At 33.9% G+C, this 16,892-nt stretch overlaps 1 non-coding gene across 1 annotated transcript; it reads right to left on the bottom strand.

Moving 5' to 3' along the window:
• Positions 1–12,486: 12,486 nt before the first annotated feature.
• Positions 12,487–12,560, bottom strand: Trnan-guu (transfer RNA asparagine (anticodon GUU)). The gene has a single exon. It is a non-coding gene; the product is annotated as a tRNA-Asn (tRNA).
• Positions 12,561–16,892: the final 4,332 nt, after the last annotated feature.

Genomic DNA, 16,892 nt, shown 5'->3' with positions numbered 1-16,892 from the left:
TGTTTATACATGTGTTTAGTTACTTCATGCTGCAGTTGATATCTTTGAATTTGTATTAATTTAATCCCTGTAAAAGAGAACTACAGGAGTATGTTATGATGATGATGATAATGATCACGATGACGCTGATGATGAGGGTAATGATGATTTTAATGATAGTATCAATAATAATAAAATCATGTTTTACGAAGTGCATGGACATATGATGACTCTTAGTTAACCAACTTTAACACTGTCAAAACGAAGATAAACTACAGTGTAAACATCGCGCTGGCAAATTACATCAGAGATCAATGCATCTGCTTATCAAATTCAAGTGCTACAAGAAATTGATGGATGACATCTTTGTGCGCTTGTAATGTCTTAAAACTAAACGACTGCACTGAAGAAATAGTAAAAGTTCAAATTGAGGTTTAATTGTTTATGGTGTCCTCATTTAAAGTGATTGTTTAGCTTAATTGTTTTCGGCTGGGGTCTGGCAATTTGAAAAATACTTTAATATGCTGAAGTAGCAGATCATTTAAACGAATAAAATATTTGTATACGTTAAAATGATGAATATACTGTTACTTAGATATTGGTAATGATGAAAAAGTGTGTATTTTACTTTACGCAGACGACATAGTGTTATTAGCAGATACTGAGAATGATCTGCAGCATATGTTAAATACATAATTTGACTGGTCAAATGAAAGTCATATTAAAATTAACCTATCCAAAAGTAATGTTATGCATTTTAGACCAAAATCTGTTAAAAGGACAGCTTTCAATTTTTGCTGCGGTCCAGATAATTTGATTTTAACTGATAAATACACTTACTTAGGTTTTTAGCCCGCCCGCTTAGCTCAGTAGGTAGAGCGTTGGTCTACGGATCGAGGGGTCGTGAGTTCGATCCTCAGGCGGGGCGTATGTTCTTCGCGACTATTTGATAAACGACATTGTGTCTGAAATGGTTAGTCCTCCACCTCTGATTCATGTGGGGAAGTTGGCAGTTACTTGCGGAGAACATGTTTGTACTGGTACAGAATCCAGGAACACTGGTTAGGTTAACTGCCCGTCGTTATATGACTGAAATACTGTTGAAAAACGGCGTTAAACCCAAAACAAACAAACAAAAACTTAGGTTTGTTACTCTCTGAACACTGCGAAAATGGTTGCCCAGTCTGCTAGTTGTGCATTAGGCCTATTGACGGCAAAGTTTCAGGAGCTCGGTGGAATGCCATTTAGTGTGTTCACCAAGCTTTTTGATTGTTTAGTGTGGTCAGTGGTTTTATATGGGGCAGCAATTTGGGGAACAAAAACTTTCACTTGTATTGACTCCATACAGCAAAGAGCAATGTGTCTTTTTTCTGGGAACATCACGCAATACGCCAAATGCTGCATTGATAGGAGATATGGGATGGCAACCAATTTTCAATCGACAGTTGTACTGTGTTTCTAATTTTTGGTATATAATCTGTAAAATGTCAGATACCAGACTTACACATAGAATATTTAGATATGCTAACAGTTTTAGTGGTAACAGGTGTAGGAATTGGTGTTATCAAACAAAGCATTTGTTTAATAGTATAGATTGTCAGGAATTCTGTAACGGCAATATTACAGTTTCGAAACACTTTATGTTAGATAAAGTTAAAAGGTGTGGCATTAGTAAGTTTTTTGATAATTGGAGGAACTGCATCTCTTCTGGGCATGGAAGAAGCAGATCAAGTGGGAATAAACTTCGAACATACAAACTTTTCAAAACAAATTTTGAGACTGAAGCTTATTGTAAAATGATCATGCCTCGATCACATAGGTCTGCTTTCGCCAGTTTCAGAAGTGGTACAGCTCCTCAGAGAATTGAAACTGGAAGATATGAACGTATACCTGTTGATGAACGAAAATGTCCGTTCTGTGTCACATATGTGGAAACAGGATTCCACGCAGTTATGGAATGTCCGCTATATAGGAATATCCGGACAGAGCTTCTTAAAAATATTGAATCAAGAAATTATGGTTTTTGCCAAATGACTAATGACGAAAAATTTGTGTTTGTATTTTCCGATCAGAGCAGTATAAGAAACATAGCCAAAACCTGTTATGATATTTTTAAACGAAGAAGTCAATACTTCTATGTTTAAAGGGTTTAGTGATAGGAACATAACAATAGATATATATAAATTGTTTTAGTTATCAATATACTTTTATAGTACGAATGGTTTTTGACAGCAAAAAGTTTTGATATTAAAATATATAATGTGTATTAAATTAAATGTAAATAGAACATAGAGCTTTTACAAAAAAAAAAAAAACCAACTGATTTTAGGCCATGCTTTATAAATACTTACTTTTTAAAAAGTATAGAGAGTATACAGAATCAATATAATGTGTCGTGTATAAGGCTTTTAAAACGATAATTGTTATAAGAAATTAGTGATAAGGGAACATAAGAACATATATGACTATTATCGTGGCTAGGAAGTTGTTTTATTGTACCAATTGATGTCTTTTGATAGTACTGAATGGTCTTTGTTGAACTGTCACAAAAGTTTTGATATTAAAAATATATACATTGTATTAACAGTTAAAATAATTAAGTATATGAGTTAGTCAAATGGACCAACTCCTTGCGGATTGCGCCCTTAATGGATCGCCCTGAACATCGGTTTGTGAGATGTGACTTTAAGGCAGGTGTGCGGATGTGATGGTCAAAGATTGTAATATGATACAGACTGTGACAGTTGCATTGGCGTTCCCTGATTTTTAGCTCGATTTTTAGACTCGCCCCAGCATCAGCGTTGGTTAAATGGGGTTTTTGACATTTTATTATTATTATTATTATAATTATTATTTTTAAAGTGTTTGATAAAGTCAGATGCCCCTACTACAGACTTAAAACTTAAGGTAATTATTTTCTATTAGGGTCAATACCAGGGAAACAATCCCCATAATAGCGAATTTGTGTTTTGATCGGGTTAAGCCCCTTTGTAAAATTTTTTTTTTTGAATAATGTCTATTGATTTAAAACTTGAAATGTTTAATCTTAGGCCGCGGTTACTTGCCTGGGGGTTGGGGTGGTTTGCTGAGGGTTTGATCCGCTGGAAGTGCAACCCCTGTAGATTAAATTTGCATTGAGTCGTAATGTATAAACTTTAATGTTATGATCTGATATGTGGCAGAGCAAAAGGAGCATATATCTTTTACAGAAACAGTTTTATGATATTAGAATAGTAAATAGTATTGAAGAATTTGTGGAATATACAGTCTCGTATAATTCACTTTGAATGACCATTTACATGTTTCATTGTTTATACATACTTCTATGTCTGTGTATTTTATATGTATATTTTATATGTTTGTAAATGGCGAGACTTTAAGTAAATGAATAAATACATTGTATTCATAACGCTATGTTAATATTAAACAATCGAGCAATACACATGACTTGATTTATTTAAGAAGCGCATGTGTCCTTCACGCGAATGGTTTATTTTGTTACACTTAAAACAATGTGTTCTGATTGGTATCAATGCTGGATGAAAAATTTTGTATAGATTATATATAAGACAGTTTCCTTAGTCACATGAGCCGGACAGTAATAAACGTAAATATTGTTGTTGTTGTTGTTGACACCCTTTAAAAGACTTTGTATTTGAAAAAAGAATCACTTTTCCTAATTATCAGAATCTCGTTTTTAATTTGAGACGTTCAAATTTAACGTTTAATCTATGCACTGATATTGTAAACTGACATGTTCCAAACGTTTGTACCTGTTTGCAATAGACAAAATAAAAAGGACACTTTGAAGAAGTTACGTTTAATAAATACAAAACAACAAAATATCATATGAAGTTTAACAGTCATGCACATATAAATGTACAATATTTCAGATATCAAATTTGTCAAATATCATCTTCTCTATTACGCTGTCATCACATCTGTTTTGGTCCTTTGGTGTCAAAATATATAGACGTATATGTCTTGGCGGTAACAAAATTAGTTGTCGTTAACAGGAGGAGAAAGGTACAGGTTAAGTGGATGAAAGGCGATTATCACAAACATTATTCTATGAACAAAAGGGTAACATTTGACAATGGTAGTTGCCTTTTGGGCGGGCAAATGAAATTTATAGATGATATCGTTTTTTTTCATTATATATTCAGGATATTTTTTGTTTCGTTTTCGTCTTTGTAATAGTTTACTTATTTTGTAATAATTTATTTTTTATAAACCCTCTAACGTGGCAAACCTTATCTGCGTGCCAGACCCTTCGGTTTATATGTAAGTTGAATTAATCATACATTTATGAATTTGTTAAAATAAACTTGCCATACCACTGTATGATATGTGAATATGTATTGAAATGTAAAGAAATGATAAAGGATTCTATGTAAAAGTAAAATATATTTCGTCCTTGGGTGGGCTGGAATCACCAATCTTTCGGTTAACAGCCGAACGCGCTCACCGATTGCGCTACTTTACGAATTTGTTTGACGCTGCACACTCTCTACAACATATCCTGTTTGACGTTTTATTTGTCTGAAATGTCAAACGGCTGTATTACTTATATATTTATAATAGTGTAATAATCAAGCATGCATGGCAATATTTCTAGATGTAAAATGAGTGCGTTTCTTCAAACGAAGTACATTCGCACAATGTGAGAAGGTTTTAATATACTGTTTATGAAATTAATGCCTTGGCTTTTATAAAACATTTATACATTTATACAATGATACAAATATGGTAATAATATGTATCATACAGTATTAAAGTATTTCAAAATGTAAAAAATCCCAGAAGAATTACGTTAGATTAAGTCCATACAAAAAGTAATTCCTCTTTGGTCGAGCGTTAGCATTTACCTTTTCTTGAGAGACCATATTTAATTTCTTATTTTTCAACGCTAAGAGAAAACCTCTGTAAGAGTATTTATATATAATGTTTACAACATGTCATTTTTAACTGAACTGCTCATACTTTCTTTAAATACACTTCGACTTTATATGTAATGTTTTTCTTTTTATATTTTGCTCTTCTGTGATATTTTAAAGAAAACTTTATGGCAATCATATACTTTACCAAAATAGTATTGCCAAATCACGTCATTAATTGTGTCGCTTTTAAACAGAAATAAAGGCAAAATATGATGAAGAGAATAATATAAAACTACGGAATCCTGTTTCCGCCATCGACTTTTCGACTAGACAGATACGCGAAAACTTAAAATTAAGCATCTAACTTCAACTTTTCGTGCTATAAATTTAACGCGAAAAGTCGAAATCTTGAAGTTTTTTACGGAATCCTGTTTCCGCCATCGACTTTTCGACTAGACAGATACGCGAAAACTTAAAAAATTTCAACTTCTCGTGCTAAGATATTTCCTCGAAAAGTTGAAAAGTCGAAGTTTGTAACGCGACAATTGTCGTGCAAATGTCAACTTATCGACTAAATTTGTAGGGCGAAAAGTATAAATTTAAGTCTTAACTTCTACTTTTCGTGCCAGTTCTTTGGCCGATAATTTTGCGATATTATCGCTTAAATTTCGACTTTTCGTTCTAGGGTTAGGGTTAGGGTTAGAGTTACTTAGTTCAGGGTTAGGGTTAGGGTTAGTTAGTTAGTTAGTCCTAGAACGAAAAGTCGAAATTTAAGCGGTAACATCGCGAAAATATCGGTCAAAGAACTGGCACGAAAAGTAGAAGATAGGCCACTTAATTTCAACATTTCGCGCTAGATTATGGGTCGACAAGTTGATGTTTGCCCGACAATTCTCGGGTCAAAAACTTCAAGATTTCTACATTTCGCGGGACATCTTTGCGCGAGAAGTTGAAGTTTAGGCTTTTAAATTTCTACTTTTCGCGCTTGATTCTAGATCGAGAAGTTAACGTTTGCACGACAATTGTCGTGTTAAAAACTTCAAGTTTTCGACTTTTCGCGGTAAATTTTTAGCGCGAAAAGTTGAAATTAGATGCTTAATTTCAAGTTTTCGCGTATCTGTCTAGTCGAAAAGTCGATGGCGGAAACAGGATTCCGTATAAAACAGATAAAAACCGGTTTGCAAAATATCTGTACGGCAAATATATACATGAAATCACTTTTTTCGGTGGAACAAGATTCGATTTATTGCAAAATAATCACATGACCTGCCACTAATACCCTGCCCCAAATAGCCAACAATTGATACGTAATTAGATACATATTTCCAGGCAGACAGAATATAACAAAGATTTGTCATCGATATAGGACATGCGCACTTTCCCATAACTTACACTTAACAATTAAAATCATATATTTGAAACAACTTATGCGGAATGTTGTTATAATCATCATTTCATTTCCTCCTTTCGAAAGTGTTTAAGATGATTTAATCATTTTGAAACATTTCTCTACTTCTTTTTTTTGAACATGACTTTTATTCACTCAGGTATTTGAAAATGCAACATGGGGTTTAAAGAACAATGTCAAAATACAATACAATTTATCAAACTTACAGTGTAATTGGCTTTCGAATCATTAATTATCTGCCCTTATGCACCCATTCGTTTCATTTGTTCAACGAATAATCCAGCTATGCGCTGGAATCCATTACATCGGGGGTCAATGCATCTGCTTATCAAATTCAAGTGTTACAAGAACATGATGGATGACATCTTTATGCACCTGTAATATCTTAAATCTAAATGCCACGTACAATGCCTAAATACCAGATTCTTAAACAGCAAAAGTTACTGACACCATGAATTTATTTAATAAGTTTTTAATCGGAAGCGAATTGAGATACACACGCTAGACTTCTATTGATATTTTAATGCAATTTGCTGTAATCATCTATATGTGCAAACATTACTTAATATTTGTCCGTGCTTCAGATGTAAGATGATTTAATGTAAAGATGTTTCTAAGTTCGACTCATTTACTTTTTATACGCCCGTTCTGAAAGACGGGGCGTATTATGGGAACGCCCCTGGCGGGCGGGTGGGTTGCGTCCACAAACTTTGTCCGGAGCATTTTCTTTTTCATTTGATGTAACTTGGAACAAATGGTCACCATCATAAGGCGGAGTGTCATGCGCAAGAACAAGGTCCCCAGGTTTAAAGTCAAGGTCACACTGGTCAAAGGTCAAATTCAAGAATGACTTTGTGCGGAGTATTTCTTCTTCATGCATGGAGGGAGTTTGATGTAACTCGGCACAATTGTTTACCATCATAAGGCAGAGTGTCATACGCAAGAATCAGGTCCCTAGGTCTAAGGTCAAGGTCAAAGGTCGATAATTTGTCCGAAGCATTTCTTCTTCATGCATGCAGGGATTTTGATGTAACTTGGCATAAATGTTCACCGCCATAAGACGGAGTGTCATGCACAGGAACCATGTCCCTAGGTCAAGGTCACATTTAGAGGTCAAATGTCAGATACAAAAATGACTTGGTCCAGAGCATTTCTTCTGCATGCATGGAGGGATTTTGATGTAACTTAACACAATTATTCACCGTCATGAGACAGAGTGTCATGCACAAGAACCATGTCCCTAGTTTAGAATTACCTCCCTTTATATTACTATAAGTAACTTATATTGTAACTTTTTTTATAATTGACCGTATGGAAAAACGAACCACTTTTCTGTGGTACAACATAGATGTTACTTTCAAATTTTAGGTGTATTTTTAGGTATCTCTACCTGGTAAGGAGTTTTCTGTGTACTTAGAAAAACAAAATGTAGATTTCTTGTGGACTTACTTCACTTTGTTGCTACTGTAAATAACTTGTTCTTGAAACTTTTTAACCTGGTTGTTAGAATTGGATATGTCATTGTTTGGGCTTACTGTCTACCAAACTTACTTCACAACAGCGGGTGTTAAGTGCTGTGTGGCGGCCGTAAAACGTCGCCCCGACTTCATCTCAGTGTTGTTATATTTTCTGGTCCTTCGGGATCATTGATTTCAACTCATTTAGATTTGAAGCTTAAACCGGTGCTAGGGGGCGTGGGCAGTGTTGCATTTTCCATTACTGCTCATGAACAGACTCAATCAAACCGAGTCTGCAATTTTCACTGTTTGCCTTGTTTTCGGTGCTTCCGAGGGATCTACTTTTCAGATTTTATTTACTTCACAACAGCGGGTGTTAAGTGCTGTGTGGCGGCCGTAAAACGTCGCCCCGACTTCATCTCAGTGTTGTTATATTTTCTGGTCCTTCGGGATCATTGATTTCAATTCATTTAGATTTGAAGATTGAATACTGCTTAAACCGGTGCTAGGGGGCGTGGGCAGTGTTGCATTTTCTATTACTGCTCATGAACAGACTCAATCAAACCGAGTCTGCAATTTTCACTGTTTGCCTTGTTTTCGGTGCTTCCGAGGGATCTACTTTTCAGATTTTATTTACTTCACAACAGCGGGTGTTAAGTGCTGTGTGGCGGCCGTAAAACGTCGCCCCGACTTCATCTCATTGTGTTATATTTTCTGGTCCTTCGGGATCATTGATTTCAACTCATTTAGATTTGAAGATTGAATACTGCTTAAACCGGTGCTAGGGGGCGTGGGCAGTGTTGTATTTTCCATTACTGCTCATGAACAGACTCAATCAAACTGAGTCTGCAATTTTCACTGTTTGCCTTGTTTTCGGTGCTTCCGAGAGATCTACTTTTCAGATTTTATTTACTTCACAACAGCGGGTGTTAAGTGCTGTGTGGCGGCCGTGAAACGTCGCCCCGACTTCATCTCAGTGTTGTTATATTTTCTGGTCCTTCGGGATCATTGATTTCAACTCATTTAGATTTGAAGATTGAATACTGCTTAAACCGGTGCTAGGGGGCGTGGGCAGTGTTGCATTTTCCATTACTGCTCATGAACAGACTCAATCAAACCGAGTCTGCAATTTTCACTGTTTGCCTTGTTTTCGGTGCTTCCGAGGGATCTACTTTTCAGAATTTTTTATACAGAATATATATGTATATACCGTAACATCAACATGACGGGTGTATGTTGTGACATTCTGGCACTCTTGTTGGAAACGAAGCAGTTTATGTTTTTGCAATGCCATTTATTTAATATACTGAATAAAAATCAACATTGGCTATATAAATTGCATAAAGGTGGATGAACTACTTCAATATTCAATTCGATTTATTTTTGACATGAAAATAATAAGACATTATACATTAAAACATGCTAGAAGGAAAATCTTACAGCTGTGTGCCTTACAAAAACTGCCTGTCTCACCAAAACTGTCTGCCCAATCATAAAAATATTTTGAAATACTAGTTGACGAAAACAAAAATGATTATATGATAAAATGATCTAGATGAATTTACGATTATCGTTCATCATTGATGATATCAACGATCTGAGAGATTCTTATTTTAGCTTAATGTAGTTAAGAGGCGATGTAGCATCAATCTCTTGTTGTCGTTTGGCTTTGTTCTGGTACATGTATAAAATCCAGTAACACTGTTAGTCGAGGGACGCAAACAAACTTATGTTTAAATGAAGTTCATTATACTTATAACAGCTTAGAAAAGTGAAATACGAGATATGTTCAGCTTATATTCGAACACTTCACAAACGTAGGTATATGTCCAGTAATCTTTTATGTCACTTCAACAAACGTTCCATTGAGATCTGCTATAGAAATAAATCATTCTACAACGCTTTGGCCAAGACGGAAAATTCGTATGAATAGTTTATAAGTCCAGTTTCTTCAAGTTGTCATTAAGATTAAATTTAACATATTAAATGTTTTTATAATGTCCATCGTGTCCATATAAACAATAGGCTAATGGGGTTGCGTACAGAGACTATGGAATCCATTCCTTGGGAGGTATTGATTTATTTATATGAATTTTGTACTTTAAAGATATTTAAATATCTGCGTAGTACTAAGTCCAATAAAGGTTAAATTTGACTGATTGTACATTATTTAGAATACACTTTACTTCATATGTTGACACTTGAAAATTCGGATCTAAATATGCTTTGAAACAATATTCTAGCCTAAACAAAAAGTCCTACAGCATAAGATTCAATCTTAACTATCTTCCGGTCCTCAGGATATTGATGAGTATTAGCTTAAAGCATTGTTATATCCGAGCTCATTTACCTGTTTTTCATACTTTCATACGAAAGGGTTATCTCCAAACGACAAACACTATGCTATTTATTTTCGTAAGTAACACTAAGAATTCTTTGGACCGAAGTCGATGTATAATAATAATAATAATAATAATAATATTAATAATAATAATAACAATGATAATTTCAAGTGCAGAAGTGCTTTTTAAGAAATGATCGATGTAAGAGTTTTTTTTTGTTTGTTTTTTTTTGTTTTTCTTTTTTTTTAAATAGGCTGTATACTACTGAAAAGTAAACGTTTTGATTACTAATTAGATTATAAGAATGTAATTTGATAATTTAACATTTAAGTTGGTCGTATCATGCTGACTGAGGAAGCAACAATCTAACCCGAAAAAAGTACAAATTCATCTGAAAGACTAAATCAAGAGAAAAATAAAACATTCTGGCTGGGCTTGAGCAACCAACATTTTGGTTAACTGTCAAACGTACTATGATAGAAAATCTACATAAAGGCATGATGGTAAAACAGTTGTCTTTCAAAACCTTTTGTTTTATTGGTCGAAATGCGCATAGGCAATATTGATGTCTATTAACCTTATGTGACCATTGTTAGCATTTTGCTCTACTTGGCACTCAAGATGTAGTAAAATTTCAAATTTAGGTTCGATTGTTAATATTGTCCTCATTTAAAGGAATTATTTCGCCTTAATTGTTTTCGGCTAGGGTCTGGCAAATTAAAGATAAAAAATACTTGATACATTTTAAAGTCTGAAAAGTCTGAAAAAAATCATTTTATTCTCCTCAACTAACCAAATTAAGTAATTAACGTAACACATTGAAACGGACGCACTTACATATCCACATGCACACGAATAGATGTGAAAACTAGGGAAATAATTAAAACCTGAACGATTGTTCCTGGCTAGGCTTAATTGTTTTCGGCTAGGATCTTGCAAAATCAAAAAAAAAAACAACTTAATATGATAAAACAGCAGAAAATTTAAACGAATGAAACGATGAACATACTGTTACATTGTGTTGATAAATCCAAAATCAAGGAATAGAGTAATACTCATAATTTAATTTTTGTAATAAACGCATATGTCCTTCTTGTGAATGGTTTATTAGGAGACATGCTACTTTCTTTATATTAGACTTTTGTTACTTACAACAATGCTGGATGAAAAGTTTTGTATATATTACATATAAGACACCATTTAAAAGAACTCACTTTTATGAAATATCAGTCTGGTTTTCAATTTGGGACGTTCAAAGTAAACGTTTAGTCTATAGACTTATACTGTAAACTGACATGTTCCAAGAGTTCGAATCTGGTTGCAATACGGTTACTTGCTTAAACAAATTCAAAAGGACACTTTGAATAAGTGACTTTTAAGAAATGAAAGCCAACACAATGTCATATGAAGTTTGATAGTTCTGTACATGTAATGTACAATACGTCTGACGTCTGATGTCAAATTTGTCAAATATCATCTTCTCTATTACATTAAACTTAAGTTGTCATCACATCTATTTGGGTCCTATGGTGTTAATATATAGATAGAAATGTGTACCTTAGCGATTACAAAAATAGTTATGACGTTAATGAGAGGAGAATGGTTTAGGTTAAGTTGATGAAATTTAAAGCCATTGCTATTATCACAACGTTATTTTCACCTTTTAAACAATGGAAATATTTGACCTTGGTTGTTGCCCTTTGGGTGTTCGAATGAAGTTGATAGATAACACCTTTGTTCTTCACTATACAATATACATTTGTGCGACACACAAGGACAGTAATGCTCTCTTTGCTACATTTGGTGTAACAACTGAGAACCCTCTAATTTTGGCAAAATCTTTGGGCCAGACCCTCTGCTTTTATGTAAGCTGAATCAATCATACATGTATCAACTTTATAAAATGAGCTTGCCATTTTCACTGTATAATAAGTGAATTTATGAATTTGTTTTGAAATCAAAGGCAATAAAATATGGCTTAAAATATACAGAGATTTTTTCTCACTAAATGAAATGGATTATCTAAGCAAACTTGTATTTTAGTTTGATATTACCTTGAAATCGTCCTGATTTCATGTATATTTTATACTTTAGCCTTAAGGAAAGCAATTGGAGTTTTCATGGCCACACTTTCTTCTTATCATTTTGCGATATCGACAATGGACAGAAAAAAGGTTTCAATAGCGATATTTTGTTCTCAGCGAAAATAAAGCTAAGATATTATCTGTGATAATAATACTTTGATAAGGAAGAATGGAGATAAAATAAAACTTCATAGAAATGGTCATTTTCACGAACACATTCATACAACAACATGATTTAAAAGCAGTTGTGTTCATTTTGTGGTATTGAAAAAGTTAAAGATGATGATCGGGATACGAAACAAATATTAAAAGATATATGAAAAGTAAAATTATATTCGTCCCTGGGTGGGCTCGAACCACCAACCTTTCGGTTAACAGCCGAACGCGCTAACCGATTGCGCCACAGAGACTTATATCTTGCTAGATCTGTGCGACATGTCAAGTTGTCTTAAATATCAAACGGCTTCTTTACTTGTATAATCACATAATAGTAAAGTTATTATGCATGCATAAAGATTTAAAAGGAATGTATTCCTTGTCATGAAGCTCATTCACTTAATGTGTAAATGTTTTCATATATTCTTTATGAGGTGACAGTTAATGGCTTTGCCTTAAAAATCATTTATACCAGTAAAGTATAGTTATCACACAATGAAAAGTCGTTCAAAATATAAGAAAGAACGCGCGCGCGCGCTCTGTTTACCGTTTCGTTAATTCGATATCCAGACTGCTACAACGGTAAGCCGCTATTATTTTAGATGTAACTTTAGTATTTACAAAAATTATGTAATTTTTAACTGAACTGAACGTTCATACTTTCCTTTGAATACACGTGGCCCATTTAATGTTTTTCTTTTTAAGTGTTTTCTCTCTTGTGCTACTTGAAAGCAATGGGATCTAATTTTTTAAACTTTATCGCAGTCTTATACTTCACTTTAAATAGTATTGTTTAGTCATAAATTTCAGTATTTAAAAATGATACCATCGTTTTTTTTTCCATTGAAATAAATACAAAGTATGAATACGAGAAACTAGTCACTAGACTAGAAATAAAAAAATTGTCACAAGATTACAGCTTTTTGTAACGTTCTTTCATTTTATGTAATAGTGACAACTGCTAGTCAGTTCTAGCGATTTGTCTGAGAGAAAGATTGTAATATCATCAATATTAAAATATGTTATAGACTGGTGATATTCACAGTTTAAAGAGGAAGCCATCCTGCTGGCTTACAGAAGGTCGGTGGTTCTACCCAGGTGCTCGCTCGTGATGGGATAATGCACGGAGGGGCACCTGGGGTCTTTCTCCACCATTAAAGCTGGAAAGTCGCCATATGACCTATCATGTGTCGGTGCGACGTTAAATCCAACAAAAAAAATAAATAAAGAGTACAATAAAGAGAATATAGCAGCAAGTCTATGAATAAGAGAACCTATCACAGGAAGAAACAAATTTACAAATAGTCTATATCTAAACACTTTTTGGATGGATGCAAGATTTGTGGCTTCTCTCAAGGATTTACAACAAAATGACCACATGGCCTTTCACTGATACTCTTCAACAAGCCGTCTGTTGATATAGCTTTGTATGTATTTTATTTGAAACTAGAATACCAATTGGCCCATATTTATCAACGTATAAAGTCTGAAACTTAGACATAAGAATAACAAATTTTGACTTTGTCATAACTTTATTCATAGCAAATCTGTTCTGATAAAATTTTGCGGAGCTGTTTGTATATTCAGAATGATATTCATACACTGTTTCTTTGCAATATGTGGTACTTCAACAATGACAGAGTAAAAATGAAACATTACCATTTTAAAACCTCAGTCTAAGGCCCTGGTTGATAATTTAGATATTGCTAAAATTAAAACGTGTAAAAAATACACTTTGGAAGCAAGATACATAGAAATCTGCAGATATATTTAATATAAGTACGAACTTCAGTCAATTTTCTCATGTATGGAAGGGTTTTGAAAAATTTAAAGTATAGCACTATCATTGTTTTATATGGCTGGCAGAATAAATATACTTTATATCGGATACATCACTTAAGCAAGGCCCTTAGTTTCCTTACCTTAGTCATAAACTTAGAATTATTTAAAATGTTCTTAAAACTACTTTAAGAATATCTTAAATCATTTCAATTCTATTGCTCTAATATATCATTTATAGGACACGTTGTAAAAATATGCTTGCAATTTATATTTCGGAAAAGGAAAAGGAGCCTTTTAAAATTTTATGAAATTGTTACAACAACATACTGCTGTTTTGCTGACAAATAATTTATCAAAGTTTGATATGAGCCAAGTTTGGTATTTAAAATTCCTGAAAACATCCAATGTATCAAGAACCTATTTGGAAAATTACAGATTATGAAACTCCCTTAAATGAAGATAAGAGTATACAACATCTTTTTTACAACAATTGCTTGTTTGAATATCTGGATTTTTTATACATAATTATGTTTAGTTATTTCATGTTGCAGTTGATATCTTTGAATTTGTATTCATTTAGCCCTTGTAGAGTATGGTATGATGATGTTGATAATGATTACGACGAAGCTGATGATGAGGGTGATGATGAGGGTGATGATGATTAAATGATGGTGATACTAATACTATTACTTCTAATAATAATAATGATAATAAAACAACGAGTTTTACGAAGTGTATGGACGTATCATGACTTCTAGTTAACCAACTATAACACTCCAAACGACGTTAAACTCTTAGCGTTTATAACAGTGAAAACCCAAGAAAGTTACAAGGAATAAAAGAGAAGCAACGGAAACGAAATTTGACAAAAAGCCGTGTTTCCGCTTTTGTATGACTACTTTTTTTTTATTTCAGTACTTTTTGATATCGGAATTACCTGCATTGTCTGAATTAATGACACTGGCAAATATGACACTGATCTTATACAAATCATTGATTAACCTCGGTATGAATATATTATTGTATTACTGAGAACCTCACAATTTGAGATATTTTCGAAATGGAGAATTGTTCTAAAAGGAAATGGAGTATGAAATCGTGTAAATTATGAGTTTCTTAAGTATTCGAAAAAATATGAAAATATTTTTGAGTGCAGAGGTGTTGTTCAGAAAATACTCACGGTAAGCCTATGAAACATTTTATTCTTACTACTGCTCTGCATATATTGCATTTAAGTGATATCAAAACATATTAACCTGAGGCTCTTTTAAGAAGGAAATATTGTCTGCTTTCTGACTTGTAAAGGGTATAGTGCGTGCACGTGAAATATGAAACACAGGTTGAAATATAACATCAGATTTACAATATTTTGACTTGTCCTTCGTATTTGTCAAATGGTGTTGGAACAAATGATGATTCTTTTGTAAATTCAATTTTCCTAGTACGAATGAAAAATTAAAGCTCACAAATGAAATATCCGGTATTACACATTTGCCAAACAATCAACACAGGGCGCTTGGAAATAATATGAAACATGTAAATAATTTGCTCTTATTTGCACACATTAAGAAATACTTCTATTTGATCATTTAAAGAGATATGAATTACAGGTCTAATAATAGTGTTACTGCATTTTACTTGATTGCGTTATTACTTGGGTAAAATATGAAAGTTCGTCCTTGGTGGACTCGAACCACGAACATTTCGGTTAACGTGCAAACCAATTGAACCACATGGTATCCATGTGCGATTCGTAATGGTGTATTAGGTATTGTTTGTTTTTAGAGCTCAAACAAAACTAAAACAGCGAAATTGATAAGGTTTTGTGGAGTTTCCACTTTTTCTATTTTATTATTCCAGCAGCGTTGTTTGTGCCGTGTGGCGGTCGTAAAAAGTCTCCCCGTACATTCAATCAGGGCTGTTATATTTCGATCTTCTCAGATCGTTCAGCACGACTTTTATATCGTGTTATTGGCACTGTTTAGTTTATCAGCTTGAACATTTCGGCCTGGGTGGTTCCAATACTTCCGCTTTCATAGCTTTGGGTATTGTACAGTCACCCCTTGGATATGGTGCCTGCTTTTCAATTTTGTCTTTTGGCACTTCCTGTGATATGCAGGTCCATAACTTAGATCCCCTTTCTAAATTCCAGTTTGTTTAGTCCTGCCCATTGTTTTCTCGTTTAGGGCAAACCCAGTATTTTAACTGGGGACCATAGGCCGCTTTTCATGGAATTACACGCTAGTGTATCATTGAAGGTTCCATGTGCACCGCCGTATGAATACATCTACGGATGTTTCTAAATTGATTTTTGTACTTGTAGCATGTGTAAATGTTGAGTTCTGTTCAACCCGGTGCTAGAGGGCGTGGACGGTAGCATGCATTTCCACTACCGTCCATGAACAGGCTCAATCAAACCGAGCCTGCAACATTTTCGTTTTTGTCGTGTTTGGCGGCCTGTGTAGTTTCCACTTTTTCTAATTTAACGATCACTCTCGGAGGTGGTTTGTTTAAATGCTATCAGTTGTCATTTCGAATGCAGTTCTAAGATGTTCAACTAATAATCCAGCATCGCGCTGGCAAACATTACATCAGCGAACAATACATCTGCTTGACAATTCAAGTGTTACAAGAACATGATGGATGGCATTTTTGTGCGCCTGTAATGTCTTTAAACTAAATGTTACGTACATTGCCTAAATATCAGAAACTAATACAGCAAAAGTTACTGACACCATAAACTTATTGAAACATTTCTGAAGCAGAAACGAATGAGAAACAATGTTTTGAGCTACACACGCTAG

This window comes from Mercenaria mercenaria, chromosome 1 (genome assembly GCF_021730395.1).
Source record: "Mercenaria mercenaria strain notata chromosome 1, MADL_Memer_1, whole genome shotgun sequence".
NCBI classification, from domain to species: domain Eukaryota; kingdom Metazoa; phylum Mollusca; class Bivalvia; order Venerida; family Veneridae; genus Mercenaria; species Mercenaria mercenaria.
Note: the sequence above shows the minus strand (reverse complement) of the source record. Positions and strands in the feature narration are given on the sequence as shown.